The sequence below is a fragment of the Phyllostomus hastatus genome, unplaced genomic scaffold (genome assembly GCF_019186645.2).
Source record: "Phyllostomus hastatus isolate PE091 unplaced genomic scaffold, TTU_PhHast_1.1 phas_contig_210, whole genome shotgun sequence".
Classification (NCBI taxonomy): Eukaryota; Metazoa; Chordata; class Mammalia; order Chiroptera; family Phyllostomidae; genus Phyllostomus; species Phyllostomus hastatus.
In genome coordinates, this window is record NW_025333737.1 from 2,560,962 (window position 1) to 2,581,667 (window position 20,706).

The following is a 20,706-nucleotide window of genomic DNA, read 5'->3' on the forward strand; positions in this document are numbered from 1 at the left end:
TTGCAATCCACTTGGGGCCTCCTAGAGTGTCTTCCTGTGTCCATTTTGGTTTTGCTTTTGTAACTTAAAAAAAATACTGCTTTTCTGAAAAAGTTTTATAAAATTATCACCTACTCATGGCAGATATATAAGGTGCAGAGAAGGGTGTATGATGAAAAAGCGGGCTCCCTCCCCCACTCACATCCTTTCCCTCCAAGGCTCTGACTATTCCCAGTGTCTTCTGCACACCTAGAGAGACTTCAGTACACACAGCAGTCTGTCTCTCTCCCTGCCCCCTGCAAATTGGAGTAAAGCTTGTTCTGTGCTTTTCTTTTTTCTCCACTGACAATAAATCTTGTGAATCTCCCCAAATCAGCCCAGATAACACTGCCTCACTCTTTTTCACAGCTGTGTGGTATTCCATTGTTGGGTAGGCCACGATTTGCCTGCCAGTCCACAGGGCCCTGGCTTTTATGGCACTGAGTCTGTTAAGAGTAAAAGGCATTTCCTCAGCCATTTATTGCCGACATGTATGTTTTTGGAGCCTGCTGTGTGCTGGCACAGTGACAGGTGTTGAGACAGGGAGAGAGGCAGAGCCCCGTCCCCTGGGAAGTCAGAGCCTCGTGCGGGAGGTGGGCATTTGGGAGATGCCAAGGGGCCACAACAGAACTGGGTGTACGCGGGGCTGTGGGGGCCCTTCCTGGTGCTCTATGCTTCTCCTGGCTTCCCCTTCTCTGCTGAGGCAGAAAATGCACACGGCTGTCCTTCAGGACGTGGCCCAGCTAAGGGTATTTATAGTTCAGGGAAGAAATCCTGTAGGAAGGAAGTAAAAATTTAAAAACGCTGGTTCACAGATATTACAGATAGAGCCTGGGGTATTCACAATACCTATACAATCCGGGGGGACAGGTTTGTTTAGCAAAGGCAGTAGGATCAGAAAGAACGGGAAAGAAGGTGACCAAAGACATAGCTGATCTACATCTAGATGTTTTCTGTGCTCTCAGAGCTGAGCCTGACCCAACCTCTCCCTCCTCTCCCTACCCCGAGCATGTCCCCCTCCTGGCACCCTGAAAGGGCTCTCCCTCCCACTTCTGTGCCTTGTGCCATGTGGCTCAGAGATGGCCTGCCACATGGAGGCTCCCACAAGGACCTACCTGGGGACAAGCCCAGGGCTCCCAGTGGCAGCGAACCCTGCCCTGGAGGTGCCATGCTCTGTGCGTGGATGAGCATGAATGAAGTCACCAAGAGTTTGTCACCTCCCACACAAGGCAGGGGAGTGCCTGGAAGGAATGGAGCAGGAAGACACTATGGACTGGGAATGCTGAGGAAAAGCCCACAGGGCGGGGTGACCTCGCCTTGCACTAGTGTGTAAACAGAGCAGAGGACAGAGGGGATCAGGGCTCTGGAGGGAGGGGCTCGGACACAGGCGGCTAGTCCTGGCCTGGCTCCGCAGGCGAACGGTGCTGGGCCTTGGGACACCCAGGAAGTGGGTCTTCTTGGTGGTGGTGTTTGTGTGTGGGGAGGGGGAGAGGGTGGCAGTGAGGGGTGGGGATATAAGCATTAAATTGCTCTTCATCTCTCAAAGCCAAAGACTATTTGCAGCCTCGTAGCAAGCTGAGGCCCTGCTACTTCTGGGCAAGAATTAGTGCAGCAAAGAGACATACTTGCTGAGCTATGATCTCCTGGTGTGTCTCTTTGCCCAGTTACCCAGGTTCACGGCATCTTCGACAGCTAGCTCTACCACCTCCCTAACCCACCAGCCAGTCAGTGAGCTTCAAGGCCGTATTCTGGTTCCTGACTTCCATCTCTCCCCTTTTGTGCTGGTGCTTCCACCCCACAACTGTACTCTCGTCTAAGGCACCCTCCTGCCTCCACGTACAGCACTGCCCCTCTCCTGGCTCCTGCCAGCAGCAGACTTCCTTGGCGCCTGGCACAGAGTAGGTGCTCAGGTCAGGAAGGAGCTATGGCGGAGGTGGACGGCTGGGAAGAACTGCCTTTGTGGGCAGTAGGTGATGACATTTGTCCACTCACCCTGATTTGGTGGTGAGGATGGGCAGTCGAGTGGAGCTCAACAGGCAGTGAGAACAGGCACTAGACTGAGGACCTTTGCCAGAAAAGGGGTCAGGGAGCTGGAGAATGACAGGGTGGTTGGGCGATGCACAGAGGAAGTGAGACAAAGGAGGGCTGGTTTGAGGGAGGAGAGAGGCCGGACTGCTGAGGTGAAGGTGGGGCAGCTGAGGCTAAGTGGTGTCGGTGGGTGGCACCCTCAGGGACAAGAGGGAGAGAAAGCAGAGGAGTAAAGAGAGGATGGACCGTCTGGGACAATTTTGTGTGAACTGTGCGACGGAGGCAGTGAGGAACCAGGCAAAGGTCTAGTGTCTGCAATCCTGATGTTGTTTTCTGACCACGCCTCTCAGCCTGGGAGCAAGAGGGCAGAAGACTGGCCTGGCGTGCTCCCAGGCCAAGGAGAGAGGCTAGGTGGGAAGTCTCACCAGGGAGAAGAGGCCTCTTGGTGTTATTGCCGCCGTCAGCCCCATCACTCCAGCCCTGTGGGTGCTGCCCCCATTTTTACAAAGCCTATTTTACAGAAAAGGGACCTCACAGGCTGAGACTAAGGACCTCACATCACTCAGGAACAATGCCACACAGACAGTACTGGCTCAGAGCTGGGATTTGATCGGATTCGTGGGACTTCCCTCCTCCAAGCACCTGCACTGAAGAAAGTGGTCCCAAGAGGGGCCCTGGGTGGCTGGGCAGGAATAAGTGCTAGGATCTAGAAAGAAGACCAGGAATGGGGGAGTCAACAGTTCGTGAGACTGGAATGCTGTTAAAAAGTCATGTTGAGCCAGTGTGGAGAACAGACTGGGTGGAGACAAGAGCCTTAACCAAAGACTAAAGTTGCCCAGTTGCCTCCCACAGCCTTTGGCCCCCCTCCCAGTGCCCCTTCCTCCCTTTGGTGCCCCCGCAGGGAACCACACCTTACTTTTGAGTAGCCTGTTTTTAGACGGCACTTACACACTCGTTACAAGGCCACGTGGAAGCTGGGATGCGGCAGCCTGTGTTCATCTGAAAGGAGGAGTCTCCCGCTGTGGGCCCTGCTACCCCAGGACTTAGCCAGAAGTTCCCAAGCTTGCCCAGGAGCCTCCAGCCTGGCTTCGTTCACCAGCTGGCTTGCCAGAGTAGCCTGCGTGCTCTCCCCTTGCAATCACCGCCCTGATGTCTAGGTGGCACCAAAACCTCACACTGATCCCTCCCAGGTTGGGGAGCCGGCCTACACCGGGGGACAGAGTACTTCCAACCTTGCCTTTGCAGACGGCTGCTCAGCTCAGCTGGGGTGCGAGTTCAGCTCTCTGGGCTGTGATCCTCCAAGTGCAAGGGGACTGACTGCAAATTCGTCATTGCTGTTTCCTCTCTGCCTTCTGCTTTGCTAGGTCCCTGCCTCCTCTGGGGACAGGAGGGTGCTCATCGCAGCTCCAGAGCCATCCCAAAGTGAGCACTGCTCCCGTTCTTTTCAAATGTAAAAAAGAAAATTACTGAAAAGATAGTGTAATGTGAATTTCCTTTTTAAACTTAAGTTTTTAAAAAATTTATCAAAGTAATTCATTCACATGGTTCAAAGCAATAGGCTCCTGTTGGACCTCTTTGGATATTTAAAATACTGTGGTAACTCATCCACTCGCACGACGCCATAAACATGAACGTTTTTGCAGCTCACCATCCATACAGGGCGGGGCAAAAGTAAGCTTACAATTGTAAGTACAGGAAACACAGTTTATTCTTGTATTATTTAGTAATCACTGAATTTTTTCCCACCGAACAATTGTAAATCTACTTTTGCCCCACCTTGTATATCTGTTCTTGACTGCTTTGAACTGTGGCTGGTTCACAAAGTGGGAAATCATTCATTCATTCATTCATTCATTCATTCATTCATTCATTCGGCAAGTATTTACTGGCAGCCCCTGGGCTGTGCACCCCGGAGCACCGTTGAAGGCACTAAGGATGGCGGGGAGTTAAACAAGGCCCCTCTGGCTGGGCTCAGGCCGCAGCTGTGGAGCCGGACTCGCTCAGGGAGTGCCAGGTGCTGTTAAGTCCTTGGAAGAAAAATAGGGCAGGTTTCTTTCGGAAGGGGGTAGTGGGGTGTCAGCGGTCAAGACCAATCGCTCTGAGGAAGTGAGGCGGCGCAGAAATTGGTAGTGGAGGAACAATACCTGTCAGCCGTGGAGCAGCACCCCGCCCCTGCAAGGTTCAAGAGCTGGAAAGTTGGGGTTCTTGGCTCTGCTTGGCCTGCTGCCAGCCCCTCACCGCCCCAGGGGCTCTCTCTTCTTAGAGCACCATCTCTCCTAGGGAGTGTGTGTGCGTGTGTGTGTGTGTGTGTGTGCATGTGTGTGTGTGTGTGTGTGTGTAGGGAGGGGTCCTTCACCTCCCCAGCCTGGCCTCCGCTTCCCTTTTCCACTTACCTCCGCCCTGAAGCCCCCTCCCCCAGTGAGCGCTCCCAGGAGGTTCCCCCACCCCAGGAGGAACGCCGAGACGCGGCCGTGGGGAAACGTGAAGTTTGTGCGGCTCAAAATGACGCAAAAATTCTTGAAGAGCTCTTTGGCGGCGGATATCTAGAGATCAGACCATGTGAGGGGCCGAGAGTACAAATACGGCCGCTTGGGCGCAGCTCCCGCACAGGCAGCAGTCGCCCCCGGTGCCTCGAGGGCGCGAGGGTCGCCCCGCCTCGTCGAGCCCCGGGACCAGCCTCCACGGACTCCCGGCAGGTGGGTCCTCTTTCTTCCTCGCTTCTAACACACACTTCTTTCCAGAACTTGCCCCCTGTCTGCCGCGGCGGGCACCGGCGAGGGCGTCTGTGCGCCTGAGCGGTGGGCGCCCGGATCCGCGGCTGCCCTCCCGGGAAGAACGCGAGTGGACGCGAGTCCGGCCGCCCGGAGGGAAAACTGGCCGCGGAGTGGACGAGCGGGCTCCGAAGGGCTCCTTTGTCTGCTGCGCCCACGGGCTTTGTGGTGCGCTGAGCGCGAGAGGAAGACCCTGTAAAGACGGTCTTAGGGAAAGCGCTGTCCTGCGCTTAGGGAAAAGTTGCTTTAGTCTCACCCCGTAGCTTACGTTTGATCTTGTCTTACTGCCGTCGCGCGCCGGTGGCTTTGTGCAAAGGCATTTCTGCAGGGAGAGTTCGGGTTCACAAAAAAGCCTAACTAGAGAAATCTCTGAATGGCTCTTAAGTGGGACGAGACTCCGCGCGCTTGGGTTGTTTTCACTGGCAGAGCTGCTGCGCGCTCAGACCTCTTACCGGCCATTCAGAATTTCCGCGGAACTCGGGCTCCAGACAGCTCTTTCTCGAGGCCGGAGTGTGCGACCGTCAGCTGCGTGAAAAATGTGTACGTTCAAATTTGTTTTGGAAAACGCTCTTTGGAGCTGAAGAACACTAAGGGTCACATTACCTTTTGCACTGGGTCTTTTGCGGAATAAATTTCTTTTTCAGTTGGGGTTTTAAAGAATTTGAGAAGGGTAGGATTTCTAAGTCAGACATAACAAAGGCTTGTGTGTGTGTATTTTTATGGTCAGTTTGGTCCAGAATAAAATGAACTAGGTCAATGGGTTATTTATGAGCCTGCTAGCTTTCATCAGAGTAAGATGAGAGCAAATCCTCAACGTGTTTTGCCTTCAGTTACAGGGGCAAGTGCCTAAGAAAGCAACGCTGGGACATGTGTTTCATGAAGCGGAGGGGCACCATGGGCGGTGTCCGTGTTTGGGTTTCTAGGAGTAGAGGGAAACACACAGCTTTATTTTCCCTCCCACCACTTTCTTTTGTGCCCAGCCACTGCTGCCCAAAGGTTCAAGCCTGGGGTAGAGTCAGGTTCTTCCCGGCGTGTGCAAATTGAAGAAGCCTTTTGGGGCATGGATTTTTCTGTTTTTCACTGAACCTGAATGAGATCAGATTGAGACTGCTTCACAATTAATCAAAAGTCCCCTCCGCACCCTGGTGATTGATCTAGGACATTTCAGAGATGTAATAGCAGCACAGATATTCAAACTCATTTTTTTTTCAATCTCCTTGCTTAAGAAATACATATATAAGGGTTGGGTGGTGGGGTGGGAGTAGCGGTGGAATACGTTGAAATTTAAAGGAAATGAACAAAAACCTCAGAAGTTCCTCTCTGAGGGATTTTGAGTTGTCCCAGCATTTTGATGAAAGTTGGAGAGGCGTGTCAGAGTCTCACCCGTGGGTGAGATGGCAGTGGAATGGGTGCCTGGCCGGAGCGGGTTGTCTCTTCCATCAGGCTTACAAAAACACCGTGGGTGACCCTCGCCCCCCCCCCCCCCCAGAGAGAAACACAGGCAATTCCAGAAGTTAAGCCAGTAAGTGTCAGTTCCTTCTTTATAGTTGTGGAATGGCACAACTTGAGAGAACAGAGGCAGGGCTGTCTGAAGAAGTTTAATTTGAATTAAGCTTAATGAATCAACAGGATATAGTCACGACTTGGCTTTTTAAATAAAGGTGCCTAGATAACCAAAGGGGAAATGCAGTAATTTTTCTGTCACTTTACGAAATCACCTCATAGCTTTGTAATTCTGGGTCACAGAGCAGCTCCTCTGGGTCTCTTGGGCCTTGGTTCTAACTAAGCGAGGGGGAGCAAGGGTCCTGCATAACAGGGCGACCAAGTCCTCGGACTCATTCTGTGACCGGGACCCTAACCTTTCTGCTGTAAACAAATACAAGTTGAAATGATGGGGCAAAACGCCTGAGGGCCAGGACTCTCTACCCAGACATTGCCATCAAATCAGGGTCCTCTGGGGGCCTCTTGGGTTTCACTCTAAGGCAGAGGCTTTGCACACTCTGACACATGTAAGTCAAATTCTGCACCTCTATCACGTCCAGCCAACAGGCCCAACTACCCCGACTCCCTCAGTCCCCTTTGCCAGATGCCCGGGTGTGGCACAGTGGAAATGGCCTCCAGCCGGGGCAGATGTGGGCTGTGTGATTTTCTTTCCAGGCCACTGGGCTGTTGCCAGGCGGCCACACTGCCCTGAGGCTTGCCCACAGACCAGGCTGGGCTGTGCAGTCAAAGGCCGTTTCTTGTGCCTGGGGCACGTGATGCTGACGGAGATGCTCCCGAGGGTCCAGGCGCTGCCACCCCAACCCTGGACCAAGGGAACTTGTCAGTTTCTGGGCTTAACTGGACAAAACAGCACCCTAAGGAGGGCATACTGTCATCTTTCTGGGAGGACCCCAGGTGGAAAACAGATGGAAATAGACTTTAAAAGAAACTTGACAGGAAGGATTTTCTCTGGGCAGAAGGGTGAGCAACTTTTCTTTCCTTATTTTTTAAAGGACTTTACTTACTTATTTTTAAAGAGAGGGAAAAGGAGGGAAAAATAGAGATAGAGAATCATCAATGTGCGGTTGCCTCCCACACGCCCTCTACTGGGGACCTGGTCTGCAACCCAGGCATGTGCCCTGACTGAGAATTGAACCAGCGACCCTTTGGTTCACAGTCAGGCACTCAATCCACTGAGTCACACCAGCCACCAAGACCCACTTTCGGCTGACACAGACCCCTTATTTCCAGGCAGAGCTCATCGCTCTGACGGGTCCTCCCTCAGAAATGGTTTCTGAGTTGCGCTGCTATGAAGGGGGCATTGCCTCCAGCCTGACCTTTGTTCCTTCTCCCTGACTGGGAAGATGAATGCTCGTTTACTGAATGTCAACAGCATGTTGTTAAACCCAAGTGTTTTCCCAGCCCCGTGTCTACCGAGGTGACAAAATGAGTTGAGATAAGGCAGGTCTGACTGCCTCATTTTCTTCTTTGGCTCCCCTGGCTGGAGGCTGGAAGCTGGCAGCAGCCCCCTCACCGTCACCCCAACTCTGGACCAAGGACGGGTACTTGTTAGTAGCTCTTTAAACCATAGGCTTTTAAAAAGCCACAACCGGAGAGCCCCTTATTAACCCCAGAAACCTCTGGGCTGCAGAGTGAGAGATGAACCCCAGCAACAGGGAGACATGGAGGTGATGTCCCAGGGCCAGCTCAGTGGCAGATGGCATGGGGAAGGTCTTCCCGGACCCTGAGGCACAGTTCTTCTTCGGTTCTCCCCCCAACCCTCGTCAACCTTTGACATAGGGAGGGAAGAGGTGAGAAGAGGTTGGGGACCAGGTCAGTGGCAGAGCCAAGAGAGCCCACTGCGCTCTCTGGGAGAAGCCAGAGCTGGAGGCTGGTGGTGGGCTCGGCAGGAGGGAGCAAGTTAGTGGGGCTTTCCCCTCTTGTGTTTTTATGTGGTCTTTCTGGGCATATTCAAGAAAAAAAGAACATTCTATTTCCTTTGTTACTGAGCTGCTGATTGAAAACAGAATAAAGGGAGTCTTTTGCTCTAAGAAGCTCCCTCAGGGGAGGGAGGGGCAGAGATGCAAGGGCCAGGGAGGGGTCTGCTCGGAGTTCTCCGAGTCTGAGTCCTCCGAGCCCACAGCCCACAGCCCGGGAGGACTCAGCCAAGCCTGGAACCTGAGTCTTCCGCACGCCATTCTTTTTTTTCTTCCCTGGGTGTGTTGTTTTTAAATGCTAATCTAGTTAGTTGGCTCTTTCCCTTGTCTCAGAGGAAAAGAGCTGGGGCAGGGAGGAAAGGGGAGGGAAGGGCCTGGGGGCAGAGAGGAGATAGGCTACTCTGGGCTATTCTGGGCACTCCACGGGCAGCCAGTCGGAGGTTTGACCCCTGGAGGTTTCCCAGCTCCTCTGAGGGCTAGGATTATTTTTCTCCCCCCCAGTTTTTAATTTTGAAAAATTTCAACTGAAAAGGCAGAGAAATGGTCCAGTGACCCTTTACCCAGATTCACCAGTTGTTATCATTTTGTCACATCTGTGCACACAGTCTCTCTCTAATTCTATACATATCTAAGTTTTGCATGTGTGATATATACATGATTCGATACACTGTGTATATTACATGACATAATGTAATAATTATACAATTTACATATGTATATAATTTGGGGGTTGACCTTGGACAATTTGCAGACATCCAAGTACTTCTCCCTAAATACGTCAGCCTGTGTCTGCTAAGAACAAGGGTGTTTTCCTAATAACCAAGCTGCATTATTATCACATTTGGGAAAGTTAACTTTGATAAAGTATATTATTGGCTACACAGGCCACATTCAAATTTCCCCCACTATTTCAGTGATATTCTTTTTAGCTTCGAGGATTACTCTTTGAGACTAGAAACTCCTAGGGATTGGGAACCATCTCTTGCCCTTATTTCGGTGTATCTGACACCTGGATTGGTACTGGGTCATGATGAACTGCTTTTTCATGAATGTCCCCAAACTGCGTGGGTGACTCCTTGTAAAGCACATTTCAGAACTTCTTGACCTAAGAGTATAGGCACCCGCAGTTCAAGCAACAACACCTAAATCACAGACATCTTATGGCTGCAGCGGTGACCTCAGGTGGCCTCCATCGCCCGTCTGCTCTGCTGCCTGCCCCCGTCTCTCCCCCAACTTTGCCCTCCTGCCCAGAGAAGTGGACCCCATCCCCTTCTCCTCTCCTGCTCACCCCTCGGGTTTTATTTAATTGTTCCTCAAATCCCTTTCAAATCCTTCTTCTCTCTCTCGCCTTGCTCAGCTGCCACAAGTAATTCCACCCTTATTTCATAACACACTTTCCCCGGGGCTGGTTTTCTTCTCTCTCCTGCCTCCTCCCTCCTCTCCCCCTCTTGGCTGCCTTTGTGAGTCTAATCCTGTTTGTTTCACACGAAAGTCTCTTAGTAATATACCTATAGTAATGACAAGAAAATCTGTGTTTGGAAATGCTCCTATGTTTTTTAATGTCGATTTTTATTTGTTGCATAAGTTGCACTATAACAACAATAAAGGAGTGTTGAGAAGGTGTAAGTAACCCTCCTAACCCTGCTTACTCTAACACATCACTGTGGGAGTTTCCCAGGTCTCTTCCCCACTGGTCCACAGTGAAATGTACGATGGCGGCAGAGTGAAAGCAGTTTGGTTTTTTGCAAAGTTAAGTTGTGAAGTTAAGTGTAATAAGGCATTCGAGTCATCAACTTCTAAAGCTCTTTTTTAAAGTTATATTTTATTGTTATACTATTACCGTTGTCCCAATTTTTCTACCTTTGTCCCCCTCCACCCAAACCACCCCAAGACCCTCAGCCAATCCCCACGCTGTGGTCCTTGTCTATAGTCATGCATATATGTTATTTGGCTAGTCTATTCCCTATGCTGTACTAAAGTATAGGGAATCCTCATGGCTATTCTGTAACTGCAAATTTAGTATAACTGCAAATTTAAAGTATAGTACATCCTCATGGCTATTCTGTAACTGCAAATTTATACTTCTTTATCCCTTCATCTTTTTTGCCCACCCCCCTTACTCCCCTCCCCTCTGGTGACCGTCAAAACATTTGCTGTATCTATGACTCTGTTTCTGTTCTGCTTTGTTCATTTATTTTGGTTTTCAGATTCAATTATTGATAGATATGTATTTATTGTCATTTTATCGTTCATAGTTTTGATCTTCTTCTTCTTCTCCCTCCTCCTTCTCTTCCTCTTCTCCTTCTCCTTCCTCAAGAAGACCCTTTAACATTTTATAATACTGGTTTGATACTGATGTACTCATTTAGCTTTTTCTTGTCTGGGAAGTTCTACCTGTCCTTCAGTTCTAAAGGTTAGCTTTGCTGGGTAGGATCATCTTGGTTGTAGGTCCTTTCTTTTCATCACTTTGAATACTTCTTGTCAGTCACTTCTAGCCTACAAAGTTTCTTAGGAGAAATCAGTTGACAGTCTTATGGGGGCTCCCTGTAGGTAACTGACTGCTTTTCTCTTGCTACTTTTAAGAGTCTCTCTTTGTCTTTAACCTTTGGCATTTTAATTATGATGTGTCTTGGTGTGGTCCTCTTTGGGTCCATCTTGTTTGGGACTCTCTGTGCTTCCTGGACTTGTATGTCTATTTCCTTCACCAAGTTAGGGAAGTTTTCAGTCGTTATTTTTTCAAATAGGTTTCCAATTTCTTGCTCTTCCTCTTCTCCTTCTGACACCCCATGAAGCAAATGTTGGATTTCTTTAAAGCTGTCCCACAGGCTGCTTACACTATCCTCATTTTTTTTGGATTCTCTTTTCTTCTTGCTCTTTTGTGTGGTAGTTTTTGCTTCCTTATTTTCCAAATCATTGATTTGACTCTTGGCTTCATCCACTCTACTTCAACTATTGTTTCCCTGTAAATTGTTCTTCATTTCATTTAGTGTATCCTTTTTTTTCTGACTGGATCTTTTTTATGCTGTTGAAGTCCTCACTAATTTCCTGTATGAGCATTCTTATAACCAGTGTTTTGAACTCTGTATCTGTTAGATTGCTTGTCTCCATTTTGTTTAGTTTAGTTTTTTTTTTCTGGAGTTTCATTCTGTTCTTTCATTTGGGGCATGTTTCTTTGTCTCCTCATTTTGGCACCCTCTCTGCATTTGTGTCTATGTATTAGGCAGAGTTGCTACATCTCCCAGGCTTGATAGAGTAGCCTGCCTAATGTAGTATGTGTTCTGTAGGGTCCAGTGGCACAGCCTCCTCTATCACCCAAGCTGGGTACTCAAGGCACCCCCACTGTGTAGACTGCATACACTCTCTGTTGTAGTTGAGCCTTGATCGCTGTTGCCACACCCAAGATCAGCCACTGTCTGTGTTCTGTTCATGGTCACACAGCATTAGCTACAGGGTGATCTGCAGATGGTTGCTACTTGTGCTGGGTTTGGAGGTTCCCAGGAAAGACCAAACTGTGAATCAAAGGCTGGCCTCTGCTAGTCCCGGGCTTGGGGCTGTTTACCAAGAAGGATAGGACTATCTGAAGTCAGATGCTGCTTGTTTGAGAGAATTTGGGAAAATCTGAAGCATGGACCAAGATAGGACTTTTGTATGGAAAAGCCTGGAAACAACTTGGGTGGGCCTGGAAGTTGAATGGGGAGGAGCCTCAGAGAATCACCAGGGTGGGCAAACAGTGTGAGCCAGGTTGGTGGAGTCTCAGATAGATACGGCACTTACCTGCCAGCTCTTTTGGACAGAGGGCTCAGAAAAGGAACAATGGCCCCTGCCAGCACTTCTGTCTGGGAGAAAGCTGCTCCACAGCTCTTGCCCTGAAACAATTAAGCCCCTCCCTGTATGTCCAATGCCTTTCAATCTGCTGTCCCCATGCTGGAACTCATAGCAAGTGGAGTCAGTTTGAGCATGGGCCCTTTAAGAAGAACTACCTGGGATTCCAGCAGTTTCTACCTTCTGCAATCTTAATCCCCACTGGTTTTTGCAGTAAGAAATTATGGAGACTTATCTTCCTGGAACTGGAACCTTGGGCTGAGGGCCCAGGTGCGGGGCTGGGACCTCTCGCTCCTAACACATCCCTTCTGATTTTCATCCACCACATATGGGTATGGGGCCAGCTCTCTCTGTGTCTCCTCCCCTCCTACCAGTCTTGATGAGATTTCTTCTTTAATTTCGTAGTTGTAAGACTTCCATTCAGTTCACTTTCTGGCGGTTCTGAATAATGGTTGTTCTGTAGTTTAGATGTAATTTTGATGTGGTCGTGTGAGGAAGTGAGCTGTGTTTATCTGTGCTGTCATCTTGACTGGAAGTTCAACTTCTAAAGCTCTTTAAAGGTGCCTAAAAGACACCTCCAGGGAATCCATATAAGAGTCTCTATGCTTCCTTGACTTTCTGTCCTTCAATTTAGTTTCCTTCAAGAACCAGAAAGAGCCCTGACCAATGTGGCTCAGTTGGTCGGGTATTGTCTCACGAAGCAAAGGGTCGCTGGTTCATTCCCAGTCAGGGCACATGCCTGGGTTGTGTGTTTGGTCGCCAACAGGGGCTACACCCCCCTCTCACATTGGTGCTTCTTTCCTTCTTTTTCTCCTTCCCTCTTCTCTCTCTAAAAATAAATAAATATTTTTTAAAGAACCAGAAAGAATGTTAAAATAAATAAATAGCTCCTAATCAGTTTCGCTCTCAATCTATCCCTTTTGTAGTAGGCAACGATGCTGTGTTCTATAGCACACATTTTAGATAATTTAGTATTTTTATGGTTCAACCCAGATTCTGTAAACTAGCTTAGGAGGCTAACCACCATTTACAACCTTTATTTCTGTGGGTAAAATATATAAGTTCTAAGCAAGCAACTCACAAAATAGACATTTGGAACATAGACTGTCGATGGGTGTGTCCGCTGGTACTTGTTTCAAAGTCTAAAAAGCACGCCTGTGCTCTCCTTTAATCCAAGACATGTCAGACTTTTCCAGTCCATAGTCCATTAAAATTATTGTTGGTGACCGTCTTCCCTCCACCCTCAAGATGCACGGCAGATCCTCCTGGTGCATGAGAACAGGAGGGGCAGAACCCCGAGAATGGGACCCTGAGGAAGAAAGAGGAGTGTCTCACTTGAGGCTCAAACCTTCCGGCATGGCGTCTATGGTTCCCGGGCCCTGTGCCCCAAAAATCTGAAATAGCCCTTCTGTGCTGGGAGCTGTGCTGTGTATGTGTCAGTTCAGCAAGTATCAAGCATGGAGAGGTACAAGCCATGGCCCCACTTCCAGGGGAATGCAAAGCCAAGATATGCAAAACAAACCAACAAAATACCAATGATACATGATAATCAGTGATGAATGATGGAGTAGACAGTGATCATCCTGGACTGTGGTGGATAGAAACTTAAGCCAGACCTCCTCACAGGATGCGTGCCACTGGAGGGAGTGAAGGTGTGGGGTGAGGATGCTTGCTGGCCCACCTGCCCCTGATAACCTGGACTGCTCGTGAAAATTCAGCACTCACACGAATCTCTTGAATGAAACTCTCTGGGTAGCAGCCCAGAAATCTGCTGTTTACAAGTTTCCCAGCAGCTGCAAGTCGCTGACTGAGAGGAGCCAGCACAGACCAGTGAATCCCAGTGGAAGGGGTAGAGGCCCCAGCTTCTGGCTCAAGCTGCCCGCTTGTTGTGCTTAGGGCTATGAATCACCTAGCCTTGCGCCTCCGTTTCCCTGCCTGGAGCGTTAGGTAGAAAAGTAGAATTGGTTGCATATGTGTGGTGGCATAGTGACCATCAACTCACTGAGTTAAGTATTTGTCATACTTTTTTTAAAAAGATTTTATTTATTTATTTTTAGAGAGAGGAGAAGGGAGGGAGAAAGAGAGGGAGAGACATTAATGTGTGGTTGCCTCTTGGACGCCCCCAGCTGGGGACCTGGCCTGCAACCCAGGCTTGTGCCCTGACTGGGAATCGAACCAGCAACTTTCAGTCCGCAGGCCAGCACTCAATCCACTGAGCCACACCAGCCAGGGCAAGTTGTCATACTTTTATTTAATTTCTACAACTGGTCTGTCCCTGTAAATGGTCTTTTATACACAAGAAAATGGAAGCTCAGGGAGGTTAAGCAACCTTGCCAGGCTCACGTAGCCAGTAAGGGGTGCATCTGGGATTCCAGTGCAGATCTGCGAGGCGGGAGAGCCGCGGGGTGCGGGCACACGGGAAATATGAAGTGACACCTCAGGATCTGGCTGTCTGTGTTCACTAGAGGGGGGCTATCCATGCCTGTTGAGGCCAAACCCATTTCTTTTCATTAAAGTCAAAATGAATAATCCATTGTACTTCTGTCCAGCCTCTGGAGTGATCTCAACCCCGCCACCAAAAGGGCTAATCCTCTAGATTTTACACCCTGTGTGGAAAGAAGCTTGAGCTATCTTCTTCCAGGCAGAGAAAGTTCTGGACTGAGACCCCGTTTCTTTCTCATGATAACAAGCCCAAATGACCCTGGGGATTTTAGTATATGAATTCCCCTCCAAAAAATTAAACTGGCTGACTGTCTCATGCAAGAAATTCTTTGGATAAAGAGATGGCTGGGTTTGTGGAGTTCATTTCTACTTAGGTCCCAAAACAAGCAGGTTATCTTTGCTCCAGTCATATCTTGGAATCTCTTTATTTCGTTTGAAAGGTGAGCCGGCAGTCCCTGTGGCTCCTGACCTATGACACACACCTCAAAGAACTCAACAGTCAGAATCAGACAGTTCTACTTTACCATGTTTCAGGGCCATCCATTCGTGCTCATAAGAATACCATTGACTACTTTGTAATGATAGCTACTTTAGAATTATAGCTATTCCTTGATTCTTTCAGGTTGAAAGTTTAAGTTCAGAAGTTTTAATTTTGGTCTCATCTTTTAAAAAAAAAAGTCCCTTCCACAGATACAAACCCCTTTCTTACACTGCAGTGCTTGTGAGCCAGAATCAACTTAATTCAGGGATTCATGACAGAAACTGGACAACAAATAGCAACAAAAGGAAGACTTTTAGAAGCTAAGGGTGCCATGGCCGGGTTGCTCAGTTGGTTGCAGTGTCGTCCCGTACACCAAAAGGTTGCGGGTTCAGTCCATGGTCAGGGCCCATACCTAGGTTGCAGCTTTGATCTCCAGATGGAGTATGTAGGGGGAGGTAGCCCGTCGATGTTTTTGACATCGATATTTCTCTCTCTTTCTCTCCCTAAAATTAATAAACATATCCTTGAGTGAGGATTTTTAAAAAAAGGTAGCAACAACAACCTGAGGGCTAGACATGCCACATCATGTCCTCAGAGACCTCAGCTCGCAGCAGAAGGCGCCACAGCAAGGAGAGCAGCTCCAGCCTCTCCCTCTTCAAGCATCCTGCTATTTTTCCCACCAGGTCTTGGCCTTGGACCTGAACGCCACGAAGGCAGGACTGTGCCTGCCTTGTCTCCAAGAACCTAGCACGTAGCGGGCAGACCTCCCATCGCTGCCCAGTTAGGGTGGATCCGTGGCAGAACGCCGGGTCTGGTGTTTACCGTTTTAGTTGGTGCCTGATCTCTGTGCTTCCTGTCACCCTTGGTAGGTGTGTGTCTTGGGACCTTCAGACTCCCTCCTAATAGTGAATGCAAATTGCCACTTGGCTATATGACCTGTAATTAACCTTATCTCAGTGGTAGACCCATAATTCGTGGTGGTTTTGTTTTGTTTTTGAAATGGAAATTGAGCGTCCTGAGAAATGAACTCACTTTGATCTCCATGCGTGAAGTCAAAGTCCAACATTTCTGTAGTGTTTCTGCTTAGATTGTGCTGACGAGCGCCAAACAGACACAAAGGGACAGGCATTTCCAAACAACTGGGTGGTTACATGACTAATCACTGTAACGGTAATTACATGCTGGTTCAGATACTAGTTCCCCTGGCTACAGAGGCAGGGTTTGTGGAAAGAAGAATGGAGGTTTGATCAGAAGTTTAAATAGAAATGATCCTTTTTACTTAGGGAGGTGGGGACGAAGTAGTCCGCTCCCTGGGCTGAGAGGAAGGAGTGTGAAAGAGAGGTCAACTGTCAGCCTGTCAACTGCACCTCGGCTGCCTCTGGTGTGCGGAGACTGAGGAGGAGGCTCCTGCCTGTCAAGCTGTCATCCCACCCAGGAGCTGGGTCACGTGGCACCACCCAGGCCTGTCCCTGCTCTTCCTGGGACCACAGCATATCCTCAAGGTGCAAAGGAAGGTTTCCTGGGCTTTTTCTGGCCATGGAGAAACTCAAAGCCTGCTTGGTGGAGGTCATGCCTGTCATATTGACCTCGTTTGCAATCTTTCTACCCAGCAGGATAAAAATATTTTTTAAAGACGAAAGCTTTCAAGAGAGAATTCTTGGAAACCAGCCTTAACTACTCTAACTTCTCTATTCCTGAGCCACTTGCTCTCCATCACTGTCATCTGCCCAATGGGGAAAGCTGGTCAGTGCTCTGTAGAATCAGGAACCTGGGCAAGGAGTCGGGATCCACAGGCAGCATCCTGCCGGCAGAAGGGGTCCCAGGCCAGGCCATCTGCTGGTGGCTGACCGATTAGTAACCGATCAGCAGAGGCCTGGGAGCGAGCTGGAGAAAAGATGTGCGTCTCTGCCAGTTTGGTGGCTTCGAGTGGCTGTGACTTCTGTGTTTGCAGCCTGGGTTCCATGGTCAGGGGTGGGAACACAATAGGATAACCCCAGAAAGCAGAGCTGGATGGAGACAGGCCAGCTTCTGGGGAGAAGCAACTGAAGTGACAAATTGGCTGAGGGATGCTCTTAACATGTTTTCTTACAGCTCAGGCCATTTCAGCCTACTGATAGTTTTTAGAGTGCTGGGGATATTTCAGGAAACAAGGCCTTTGTAATGCTCAGAACAAAAACAGGGAATAGTGTATATTCTTGTAGCAGCTGCTCATGACAGGTGCCAAGAAACCAAGCTCAGACGCTGTGGGGGCTGAGCCCCTCAGGGCCCTCATGAACACACATTGTCCCCCAAAAGTTCACCAACACACACAGTTTCCAGCTTCCCTGCAGAGCGCCCCAGAGAGAAAGTCAGTGAAACCCAGAACAAATCATCGGACCCCTGTGGCAGGAAGGTGACGAGTCACTGGTGTGACGGAATGTCGTTCTCCTGCCAATGTATCCTCGGAGAGGATGATGTGTTCCTTCCACAGGCCATGGTGGATGTGCCAGAGAAAGGCTGGGTGAGGCTTTGCTCTTTGAACTTCAATTTAAATGAGAGGAAAGTTGCGTATGAAAGATAGGAAGAAGAAAATTCTGAGTATAATTTTGAAGGTGGAGAGACAAAGATCAGGCAAGGGGGGCCTCGGTGGGAGGCAGGCTCTGTCGCTGAGTGCCATCTGGCACTCATCGGAAAGCTCTTTATCTCCGCCATCTGGTCTTCCAGTTCTTGGGCGTTTAGTGTGGAGAGTGTGTTGCTGATAGAGGCCAGAGGGCAGTGCAGAGGCCTTCTTCAAACAACACAGCCAGGGACCACCACGTGCAGGTGGCATTTAGCTGTGTATTTAAACATATTGATGTCCCATAAAAATGAACTTAAAAAAATCCCTTGGCCTCACAGAAACTTATGGTGAGTGCGAGGATGTGTGGTTGTTTTAAAACTTCGTTGAGCCTAGTTGAGGTCCCAGGGAAGCGGGGAGCAGGGAGAGGCTGGACAGCAGCGTACACAGGAGAAGAATGGGGTTTTATCTAGACTGTTCTTTGCAGAAATTTGTATTCTTCTACGAGTGGTGTTTGTATCCTTGTGCCCAGGATAGGTGGGGGCCAAACAGCTGGGTGCGGTATAACGCAGGACACCTACTCGATCCACCCCCTAACACATACACGCACTAGCTCCATAGCGCTGGTTTCTCTCTTGTTGCTGTAATAGTTTCGGCAACAATAAATTCCTTCAACATTTTTATTTTCTGTTGTACAGAAAACAGAACCCAACACACGTAAAACTCCACTTACTTGTGTCCCTGGGTGTTCGTGTCTCAGCCCTGCCGATACTCGTGTGTTCAGTCATCAGTATGGATTTACTACTTCGTGTTCTAGTTTTTCACTCACCACATGTTTGTCTTTATACTTCTGTGTATGGACAGTTCAGTCGTGCTCACCGAAGGCCCAGAGTAGGTAGGATGCATACACTGCCCTCTTTGTTAGCGACCCGTTCCTAGCCATCCTCCCAGTTGGGTTTGTGAGGGCAGGATAGAACTTTGCATCATGACTAGGGGCGGCAGTCGTCCCTTGGTGTGTTTTGCTAGAAAGGTATATTATCTGAGTTAAGCAGAAACGTGCTTCAAATTCCAACTGTTTCCAGAGTCTGAGAAGGTCAGGCCCAGAAGAAATGAAGTTAGCTGGAAGGTTTTGCTTGTTTACTACTTTGTAATGAGCCATAGGTTTGAAGTCCAAAAGGGCATGGCTTTCTACTCCCACGTTTGACATCTCAGACCTCAGTCCAGAGGAGAGAAAGCTGAGCTGACTTTCCTGCACCTTTGCCCATGGCAGTGATATGCTGGGGGTGGAGGGGGGGTCGGGGAGGGTGGCCCTGCCCTCCTCACGTGTGGGGACAGACACACCAGCCGTGCCTGCATCTGTAACCACCGAGCTCCTTTCCCTGGCTCTTCTGTGGATGAGAGGTGCCCTGCTGCCCCTATTGCAGAATAACAAGTGGATTAGCCGTAGGAGCTACTGGGAGTGCCAAGAAGAATGAATGGTGAGCAGCAGCGCCGTGTAAGACCCAGTAGGACTTGCAGAGGTGTAATGGGAACAAAGAAAGGAGGAGCACAGACGGACTGGACACAGCCAGATGCAGCTAGAAAGTGCTCAAAGGCTTCCAAGAGCTGGGTGACAGGGAGAGTGAATAAGTCTGCAGCTCAGGAGCTGGGGGTGCCTCAGAAAGGATGGTCTTTTCACTTCTATCACTTGCTTTTTTCCTCTTTAAGTCACATCTGTAGTTTACATAAAATGTACTTTGAGTATGCAGCTTAAATGATGGAGAGGACTGTCCTTGTCTACTTGCAGGCTGACACTGCCTCTTCATTTGTTACTCTTTTCCCAGCACAGCATCCGGGACAGAGTAAGTACTCTGGGGAGCCTAGGTGAGGTGCACACTCTTCTTACATTCTTCTGAGTTACTGGTAAACTCCAGCATGAGATTCCAGCCCTACAGTGAAGCAAATACTTTGTTCGTAAATGAAGCCCATGCAGGACCTTGGTGGTTTGCTATTTTTATTTCTTTTGTTTTTCCCTTTTCAAGTTAATTGATTGAGGTTTGAAAGATGTAGTTGATTTTATTGACTCTCAGATGGAAAATAGGATGTCTGACATTAACAGATGCATTTATAACTTTATTAACTAATGTAGTTTAAAGTGTATGATGAGCAGATCCAAGATGGCAGCAGAGTAAGTGGATGTTACACTCCCCTCCTCCCAGGACTCAGCGGGAATTACAACTAAGCTATAGAGCAATCAACCTGAAAAACAAGGTGAAGACTATCTAAAGAGAAGTCTTATCACCAGGGATTTACAGAAGAAGCCACATCAAGGCTGGTAGGGAGGGTAGAGATGCAAAAAGGGCTGGCCCCGCTCCCACGAGCGGCTGAGGTTAAGGAGGGATAGCACAGCTGCAGAGGTTCCCCCTGAGAAGTCTGGGGTCTCAGCTCCAAGCCGGGCTCCTCCCAGCCCAGAGCACCAGAGCCTGAAAGAGGTGCCCACATGACGTCTGGCTGTGAAAGTCAGCGGGGATTCTCTTTGCCAGGGAGAGAGGGGAGTCTGCTAGAGGCATAGGCATCCTCTTAAAGGGCCAGTGCACAAAATCTCATTTGCAGCCACTCACCCTGGGTTCTGGTGGAAGAAGGGCAAGCTGACTAGAGTCATGTGAGGAGCAACTGGGGTTTGTGGTTCTGGGGAGAGAATGAAGAAACAGCTGCCATGATATGTGTGCTAAGTCCCTCTCCCACACCACAGGTGCCACCTTTCTTGGATGGAGCACTCCCCTCCAGACACCATCAGCCTGGGGAATGCAACAGCCCCGCCCTCCTAGCTTCCTGTTGCCCCTCTCTTCAGAGCTTGTGCCCTGCTGGAAGGATACCTGCCTAGGCCAGAGGGTCGAGAGGTCTGGGCAGACTCAGGGGGTAGTCAGTGACTGAGTTGTATGGCTTTGGGGTGAGGGCATTTCCCCCCTTTCCTGTGAACCTGACTGATGCCTCCCCCTCACAGGAGATCTGCTAGCTCCACCCTCCCAACAACTGGTGGCTGGGCCGTACCCTGGACCTACTCAGTTGTGTGGCTCTGGCATGGGGGCCACTCCCTTCACTGTCCCCCAAGCCCACCCCATCACAGAGGTGTGCAGGCACCCAAAGAGTGGCAGTTAAACTTGGTATACCCAGGGACATTGGCTGAGTGGCCTCAGACCCAGCATTGGC

The 20,706-nt window shown here is 49.4% G+C and overlaps 1 protein-coding gene across 2 annotated transcripts in view; it reads left to right on the forward strand.

Annotated features, from left to right (window-relative positions):
* Positions 1–4,269: 4,269 nt before the first annotated feature.
* The window catches only part of SLC6A4 (solute carrier family 6 member 4), a 41,322-nt gene continuing 24,885 nt past the window's right edge, over positions 4,270–20,706 (forward strand). Inside the window, exon 1 of one of the 2 annotated variants that reach the window (XM_045836941.1) lies at positions 4,270–4,742. The gene's annotated coding sequence lies outside the window, so the exon portion shown is untranslated. The remainder of the gene's footprint in view (positions 4,743–20,706) is intronic. The other variant, XM_045836940.1, reaches the window with a different exon arrangement.